The sequence below is a fragment of the Cebus imitator genome, unplaced genomic scaffold (genome assembly GCF_001604975.1).
Source record: "Cebus imitator isolate Cc_AM_T3 unplaced genomic scaffold, Cebus_imitator-1.0 Scaffold403, whole genome shotgun sequence".
In the NCBI taxonomy this organism is placed as follows: Eukaryota; Metazoa; Chordata; class Mammalia; order Primates; family Cebidae; genus Cebus; species Cebus imitator.
Window position 1 is genome coordinate 1,461,127 of NW_016107718.1, and position 9,192 is coordinate 1,470,318.

Consider the following 9,192-nt stretch of genomic DNA (forward strand, 5'->3'; position numbering starts at 1 on the left):
TCAGCTAGAGAGAAGCAACAATTTCAAGAGCTCTGCTTTACACTATGTTGTATACTTAATAATAATATATATTAAATACTTGAAAATTACTGAGAGATTTTTAAGTGTTCTCACCACAAAGAAGTGCTATGTGAGGCAATATACATGTTAATTAGCTTGATTTAGCCATTCTACGATGTATACATATTATCATCAAAACATCATATTGTACCACACAAATACTACAACATCAATTAAAAGCATTTTTTAATTTTAAAAAGAAGCCAGCTTAACATAAAAAAAGGGTGTGTTAGTGAGTGTTTGGCTGTCCACTTAAAGAAAAAAACAACACAAAAAAAGAAAAGTTTTGATGTGTAGCATTTACCAATTTTCATGTTGTGAATATCTCCACCATAACTGATTCTGGGCTACATTACATTAACATGTAACATAATGCCTACTGATATCTAAATTTAGTTAATGGAATATAGGCATTAATAAATCTTACAACCACACATTGCTCTAGCCTTTCAGTTGCATGTTTCTAACTATTCATGTGCTCAGATATTTTACATTATGGCTGAATAATGTCCACTCAAAATAAACAGAAAGAAAACGTTTTGATGTATAGCATTTACCAATTTTCATGTTGTAAATATCTCCACCATATCCGATTCTGGGCTACCAACATAATGTCACTGAATCCAGAATTGGAAAAAAATGAGCAGTAACACAGCATTATATAACATTTCTAGCACATATACATGATGGATGTAAGTAAGCTTGAGCATATTTGTAAAATAATTAGGAAATGCCAACTTTTGAGTATTTACCTGTATTTTAAAATATACTTTATTTAATTGTATATTTATATAATTTAATTTTTAATAATGGCTGTGTTTAACACCTGGCTTACAGAATTCTTGCTAATGTATTAATCAGCTCTCGGGAGTGCAAGCTAGTTCCCGCACACCACTGCTTCCCAACCTCCCCTAGCCTCCCCTAGGGGAGACTCTGAGGACTCCTTCAAAGACCTTGTCTTCTCTCACAGTCACCAGTGCCTGAAGGCAGCTTTCTTATCTCACTTTTGAGAACAGTGCACATTTTCTTTCTGCCCTCGGTACACTGTTTAAAACTAGGACAAGGCCCTATTCTGGGCTCAGTCCTCTTATCCCTGGATGGTTATTCGGGAGGCTTCCCTTTTGTGTACTCTAGAAGCTGTTCCCAACTTTTGTTTTCTTTGCTGAGGTAGAGTGTTGAACCCCAGCTGGTGACTAGAATAATGGAAAGCAGTGCAAATATTTCTCTTGTCCTAGGACCCCTTATCTGGAGATGCATTTTAATAATGTAAAGCCCTGAAATCATTCACTGACTCTAAAACAAACAGACTCTGAGAGTTCCCAATACTCCTCTCCTCCTCGTATATGCCTTTGTATAATTGCCTCTCCAAATATGAATAGGACCTGTGACTTGCTTCTAACCCATTGAACATGGCAAGGGTAATGGAATGCCACTTTCATGATTACATTACATAAGATTAGAACTTCCATCTTGCTAGAAGGCTGTCTCCTTTCCTGGCTTTGATGAAGCAAGCTGCCATTTGGAGATATCCATATGGCAAGACACTGAAAGTGGCCTCTTGCTGGTAGGTAATGAGGAACTGAGTCCTCCACCCAGTAGCTCTCAAGGAACCAAATCCTGACAGCAGTCTCACGAGCTTAGAAGTGGATTCTTTCTGTCAAGCTATCAGTTAAGACTTAGCCCTAGATGATACTTTCCTTGTAGCCTTTGTGAGAGATTCTGAAACATAGGACACAGATAAGCCTTGCCCAGATTCCTAACCTACAGGTTTTAAGCTGCTAAATTTGTTGTAACTTGTTACAAAACAATAGAAAACTAATAAAGTGGCACTCAGAAGTTGATGAAGATAAGGCCTTGAGCAGTTGTTCTCAAAGTTAAGGGTACATAACAATTATTCTATGTGCTCGATTAAATTCAAGTTCCTTGGTCCCTCTCCCAGAAATTCTGATTTCGTAGTTTTTGCATGAGGCCCAGCAACCTGCCTCGTTAACCAGCACCTCTGTGATTTTCAGGCAGGTAGCCAGCCTTCTCAACACATCTTGAGAAAACTCGCATAATTACAATGGTTAGTATTTGGAACTGAGCAGTTTGTAAACAGATATTCCTAAAAGCCAAGAGTCACTTTTGGGATCCTTCTATTCCCGAGGGTAAGGTCCATCATTTATGATTTTACTAAGACCTAATAAAGACCTATGTCCAAATATGTTACATCAAACTGCAATGCCACAAATGATTTATAAAAAACTCCCATCATCAGCGGCCTTTGCATAAAACATCATGTTACATTCCTCTTTTAGACAGTCATGGTGCATGTTAGCCTGAAGGCTCCTAGAGTCCTATAGAAAAAGCCCTTTTTAAATGTTTTACCTGGTATTTTCCAAATGTATTTGGCCATGGAAATTGTGAAGTCCAATGATAGCATTTGCAGATTAACTACTGTATGGACTGAGAGACTACTACATTGATTAAGATCCTGATAACACTATATTGCCTAAGAGTGCCCTGCCATAGTAGTGACACAAATATTTACTGAATTAGATTGAATCTCCCTACGTGCTTCCCAGTCTTGCATAGTTCCATTGGCCAAAAATGAGGAGACAGCATTTATTTCCTCCCCTGAGGATATACTAGTCTTCCCTGGAAGACAGTGGTCTATGGAACTGTTTGTGGGAAGTGGGATGATGTGATCCCTCTGACCGGAATCAAGGGATGAGAGTGCCCCTGGACTCCTGACTGCTCTTACCAAACTCGTGAAGGTTAAGCTTCCCTTATCAGTCTTTCTTCCCTTTTCTTCTGCAGGCAAGGCCAGGGCAGCAACATCTGTAGTGGAGGCAATAAGCCCATATATTCCTCTCCCTTGATAACCTGAACTTCTAATGACATTTTTTTTTCATGAGAACCACCCTTTCTGTACTGTGAAGGAGGCATTTATTTCATCCTGTGTGACTTCGTCATTACTTCTCCAGGTCCTTCAAGCTTTTGAGCAGGGGCCGGGGATGGGTAGCTAATTTTATGATCCTCACGATGAAAGAAGCTTTGTTAACCAATTTAAGCAAGTGAACAATCTAAAATTAGGAATATATATATATGTTTTAATAAAGTGTGTTTGTGTGTATGTGTTGGGGTGGGGGGTAGGGGAGATGTAACATCGTGATTAAGAGCAGGAGCTCTGGAGACAGACTGCCTGGGTTCCAATCCCAGCCCCACCACTAACCAGCTGCATGATCTGACCTGCAAAATGAGAATGATAACCATATTACCTGCCTCATAATCTTACGGTGAGGATTAATTCAGATGATCTAAGTAAAATGCTTGGCACAATGCCTACCTCTATATGAGAGCAGGGATTGTCCCTGCGTGAGCTCACTGCTGCCCCCAGCATGCAATCAGTGTGCAGTCTCTTCCCTCAGTGGACAACTGCAAAAATGGGACGAGGGACTATACATCAAGTACCAAGCACAGTGCTTGGCACAAAGTGGACCCTCAGTAAATAAATTCCAGGTATCTCTTTCCCTTAGAATATCTTCCTTAGTTCCTCAAAAAGCACTTTGCATACCCACCTGCTCTGCTCCTAGTCCTTTCTAACACAGTAACTCAGGAATCTATGAACCGCAAAGGATGTTCACTTAAAAATCACTTGTCTATCATCTCTTTTTGCAGTCATGGAGGGACTCAAGTACCTCCCTGTTTATGTTTCTCTATCCAAGTCACACAATAGTCTTTTTCCAGTCACTTAGAAGAGAGAATTCCAATTCCAATTAAATATCCTGAGGCCAAAGGCAGCACATTCTTCCTTCTGAACGCAGATGATATATATTAACCATTTTATGGTTGTTAGTGACTTTCTGGACTTGACATTTTTTGTTTTCTTTATTTCAGACCTATACATTCACAAGGTTTTGCTGAATTCATTGTCCAGATAATGCCCTGCCGGTACTTACTACCACAACTGCACCTGATGCTATCTGTACAACCTCAGGCAGCTCCTGCTAAGGTTTGAGCTACAAATTGTTCCTGGAAGTATGAAACGAGCTTGCTTTTTGCATAAATTTTCTTTAACTTCTGTGGTGAAGACATGACTGAATCTAAAGATTTAGTAGTAAAAAAACTCACTCACCACAGGCTCATTTCTTATTGAACTGCTTCCTTCTGTATTCTGCAGTTGAATTGTTTGCAGATAAAGCCCTAGGAATGGGAAGGTAAAAGACATTCATTTCATCACAGCATATTTCATCCAGCTTTAAAACATAGGCCTGAATTACATCGTAACATATTAAAGGTCTCCTGATGGAACTAGGAACCAGAGAACATTTATGGTCTGCATAACATTTATGGTCTACATAACTTCCAGTGACCTCAAAGGAAGCTGCACAAGTCAGGTTAATAGAATAGACGCTGCTTTTAACATGTAATAACCCCTACTGATTTCTAAATTAAGTTAATGGAATATAGGCATTAATAAGTCTTATAACCACACATTGCTCTAGCCTTTCAGTTGCATGTTTCTAATTATTCATGTGCTCAGATTTTTTACATTATGGCTGAATAATGAATGCCAGTTAGTTTCTTTAGTAGAGAAGGAAAATTAGCAAAAATTAACTGTGATAAGTTTTGCAACTATTAACTAGAAATTAACTAGAAGATAATATCTTCTGCTTTGAGTATTTCTGTTTATCAATTCTTAAAAGTCTGCTTATACTCCTGTGAGTGAAATGCATGCTTCATTTCTATTTCACAGCAGGGAGCTAGACCTAGAAATGTCCTGTGTCCCCTTTCAAGTGATCATAGGAACACCCTGCTCTCACCCTGAATAATTCCTTCAGACTTCAGACTGTCTTTCTGTCTCTTGCCAATTTAACTTTCTGTCAGTCAACACTGTGTGGACTGGCCATTCTGATCTTTTCGGTGTCCTCCTGTGAGATCCTTTGCCTCATCTAATCTCTGACTCAGCGTACCCTCTGTTACCTGAATGTACAGCTTTGGAAAAGAAATACATGATGATCTCAGCTGGACTGATCATTAGAAGCACTAATGAAACTACAGTAGTAAATGGCCAGAAAAGATTGCTAAGCCACATGGGGCTTTAGTCTAGAGAGACGGAGACAACCTGAAAAAGTGCCCAGTGCCAAAAGGGTGAAGGCATCTATTTCACAGTGAAGAGTCTGGACTGTAAGATGGGGATAAATATAGATGAAAAACCTCACGGGGTTGCCATGAATATTACATGAGATTATTCATGTGAAACACTTAGTATGTGCTCAGTGTATAGTAAGCACTCAATAGCATTTAGTTGATATGAAAGCTTTGGGAGTTAATATCATCAAATTAATATTGTTATATATTCCTTCAAATTAGTATTTCCCTGGTAGTAGACCTTAATTAGGCACCCATCTGCCATGTTTATTCATTTATCCACCAATTATTTATTGATCATCTACTATGAGCCAGACCCTATGTTTTACGTGCCTGGGATACATCGATAAACAAAATAGACAGATTCCTGATCTCACGGGGTTTATTCTCTAGTTGGGGGTGACAGACAGTAAATTATAAACCTAATGAAGAAATAAAATGTGTAAGTGTCATTGGAAAAAGAAAAGCAGAGTAAAGAAAGAGGCACCGTGAGTTCTGGTGGGCAGGTGTGATCATAGAGGCCTTACTGAAAAGGTGACATGCTTCTCTTGAACAAGAGACAGAGCTGGACATGTGGCTATCTGGGAGGACAGCATCCAAAGGCAGGAAACAGCCACTGCACATGCCCAGCATGTTCAAGGCCAGCCAGGAGGCCAGGGGGCTGGAGGGAAAGGGGAAGAGCAGCGGAAACCCAGGCTTTTAGTGTGAGTAAAGTAGTACAGAAAGCTCCTGTGAGTGAAGTGGGTTGTGAATGGAAAAGAGGCTCATCCACACACGGCTGAGTAGCTCATTCCTCATTTTCCAGCCAACATGAACCTTTCTTGCTAAACTTCATCTTGACTAAAACTAAGCATCTTTTCCAAGCTTTTGACTTCACAAGACTCATGTGGGCCTAACATCGCTGTTGTATCTTAATGTGATAATGCTTCCAACTAAGACAGCCGTAAGTGAGATAATTCACCTCTAGACAAATAGACAAGTCACAGTTTAGGAATTTCCTAAATGCTGCTGCCTCTACGAATATCAGCGGACATGCAGTTTTCAGCAATACCAAATAATATGTTGTAGAGACATACATATACACAGTCATGGAAAATACCCATAATATTGTTTGTGATTTAATAAACAGGATTGTTGATATCTGTCTTCCTCCATTTTTACATATTTCTTGAAAATGCTTAGACTTTTATTCTTTGCTGATTTGATAATACAAAGTCAAATCTTAATCGTATGACTTCCTCTGGAGTATATATTCGACTTAATTTGGTATGCAGTAATACAGCAGCAAACAAAATCAGTGTTTAATTAGATTGAATTTGACTTTCTCATTTAGTTTTTAATCTGTCAAATTGGGGATTTTTGCTTGGTTTTCATCTTCATGAAAACTCAATTAGATGATGAGTATTGCATTAAAACAATGAGAAGTTTTAGTTAAAATAACATCCTTTGCTAAAATCTATTACACAATGAAAGAGAAGTAAAACCAGATAAAATACATAATTGTGACAATGTTACCATTGCTTTTCAATGACATTTATAATTTTTTATCAAATAAGTTTACTTGGAAAAAGAGTTGAAGCTTATGTATTTAGTATAATTAAAAGATTGGATGGATTTAATTATCATCTTAATTTCTATAGAGGAAGTAAGCTTCTTATGAAAATAGAAATTTTTGTTGTTGGGTAGGGAGTTGAAGACATCTGGTTTAAATTTATTGTCTCCTAAGACTATTTTTCATTTATCATCATTAACACAATGTTGGTTACTAGAAAAAAATAAAAGAATATAGCAGATATTCAATGTGTGTGTGGGTAAATTTGAAAATTGATAGAGTGGCTTCCTCGGTGGCCTATCTAGAAATGTTGTGACAGGGGCTACAACCTGAAAAGCCTCCAGGGAAGAGGTAAAAAATGTGTATGAGTGAAGCATCTCAGTGGAAGAAGATAAATGGTAGCTAACGTTCAGCCGTGTGTCTGGAAGGCAATGGGGACCGGTGAGGACAGCAAAGCTATGTCCCGTCTGAGTGGGTCAGCCACTTCTCAGCCAGTTCCAGCCACAGGGTAACAAAAGCTTGGTTTTGCCAATTCTGATTTTGTAAGAAAAGCCAAGATTCCTGATTTTTATGTGTCAAATTTCCCAAAAATAAATGGTAGCTACCTCAAAAAAAAAAAAAAAAAAAAAAAAAAGTCTATTTGGGACAAAACTGCATAGGTCCAATGAAACATGCCTGTTGGCCAAAGTCAGTTCCTAGTCCACTTCTGTGTCACATTTTGGTGTACATTTCACACAGTGAAACTGAATCGGGGAACTCTTTATATGCGTGATTCATAGAAGCCTCATTCCCCACTGCCCTTTGTCTATAAACACCTTGTGTCATTTTAGCAGATAAAAAAGCTTTTATCAGATACCATATCCTATTATTGCTATTAGCTATAGTGGCTGTTATTAGAATCAACTGTATTATAGAGTAACTGTAAATACACTATTACTTTAGATGAATTAAACACAGATTTATATATACATCTGTTGTTTCAAATATGTTATCTTGTTCTCCCAAAATGATTATAAGTTATACAGAAATAAATTGATAAGGCCAGTTTGCAGTTCTAAAATTGGAGGTGTGGGACAATTTGATAAACTACCCAACGTGATACATTTATGGTATTGGCAAACCAGAGAGTAAAACTCAGGTTTATTTACTCTGATAAATGAGGTTTTTCTATGATCCAGTTTTATTATCTTTATATGCCAGGTTATCATCAAACTTAATATTGAATCCTACTGCAGGGAAAAAGGATGTACAACATTAATCTGTTGAGAAGCTAAACTCTAAGCCTGATGATTTCCTGGAAAATTCTTTAATAGGATAAAGGAATTTCTGTTAAAACGTGAATGTGTGCATGTGTATTTTCTTTTCTCTTTGCCCATTTGTATTTATTTATTATTATACTTTAAGTTCAGGGATACATGTGCAGAACATGCAAGTTTGTTACATAGGTATACATGTGCCATGGTGGTTTGCTGCACCCATCAACCTGTCATCTACATTAGGTATTTCTCCTAATGCTATTCATCCCCTAGCCCCCCAACCCCCCAACAGGCTCTGATGTGTGATATTCCCCTCCCTGTGTCCATGTGTTCTCATTGTTTAGCTACCACTTATGAGTGAGAACATGCGGTGTTTGGTTTTCTATTCCTGTGTTAGTTTGCTGAGAATAATGTTTTCCAGCTTCATCCACATCCCTGCAAAGGACATGAACTCATCCTTTTTTATTGCTGCATAGTATTCCATGGTGTATATGTGCCACATTTTCTTTATCCAGTCTATCATTGATGGCATTTGGGTGGGTTCCAAGTCTTTGCTATTGTAAACAGTGCTGCAATTAACATACATGTGCATATGTCTTTATAGTAGAATGACTTATAATCCTTTGGCTATATACCCAGTAATGGGATTGCTGGGTCAAATGGTATTTCTGGTTTTAGATCCTTGAGGAATCACCACGCTGTCTTCCACAGTGGTTGAACTAATTTACACTTTCACCAACAGTGTAAGTGTTCCTAGTTCTCCATGTCCTCTCCAGCATCTGTTGTCTCCTGACTTTTTTTTAGATGGATGCTTGCTCTGTCACCAGATGAATACAGTGATGTGATCTCAGTTCACTGCAATCTCTGCCTCCTGGGTTAAAGCGATCCTCCTGCCTCAGCCTCCCTTAGTAGCTGGGATTACAAGTGCGTGCCACCACATCCAGCTAATTTTTGTATTTTTAGTAGAGTTGGGGTTTTAGCATGTTGGCCAGGATGGTCTCGATCTCCTGACCTCATGAACTGCCTGCCTTGGCCTCCCAAAGTGCTGGGATTACAGGTGTGAGGCACTGCACCTGGGCTGTTTCCTTACTTTTTAACGATTGCCATTCTAACTGGCCTGAGATGGTATCTCATTGTGGTTTTGATTTGGATTTCTCTAATGACCAGTGATGATAAGCTTTTTTTTTTTTT